Here is a 405-nt window from a genome sequence, read left to right as displayed (position 1 = left end):
GGGAAGACTCATGCCCATTTTTCCCCCGGCTTGCTCAAATGAGACCATTAACCCATTTTTCTCCCCCACCCCCCTTAAGGATCAAATTAATTATAAGAGAAAGGGGGATGACGCACGGCCGCCCGCGTGGGTGGCGGACTCCGGGAATCTATGACGCACACGTTTTCTTTCAGGATATTCCATGAAGCGAGGGGGTAACTTAAGCAATTAATGATCATTATTGACTATGATTTAAAAAAAAAAAAAAGGTGGTGAAATAATCGGCTGTAGAGGTTGTTATACAAGGGAGGAGGGAGGGGGGAGAGGGGAGGGGAGGGAGAGGGGAGGGGAGGGAGAGGGGAGGGGAGAGGGAGATAGGGGAGAAGAGAGAGGGGAGGGAGAGAGGGAGGAGAGGGGAGAAGCGGG

The sequence above is a fragment of the Penaeus monodon genome, chromosome 28 (genome assembly GCF_015228065.2).
Source record: "Penaeus monodon isolate SGIC_2016 chromosome 28, NSTDA_Pmon_1, whole genome shotgun sequence".
Classification (NCBI taxonomy): Eukaryota; Metazoa; Arthropoda; class Malacostraca; order Decapoda; family Penaeidae; genus Penaeus; species Penaeus monodon.
Note: the sequence above shows the minus strand (reverse complement) of the source record.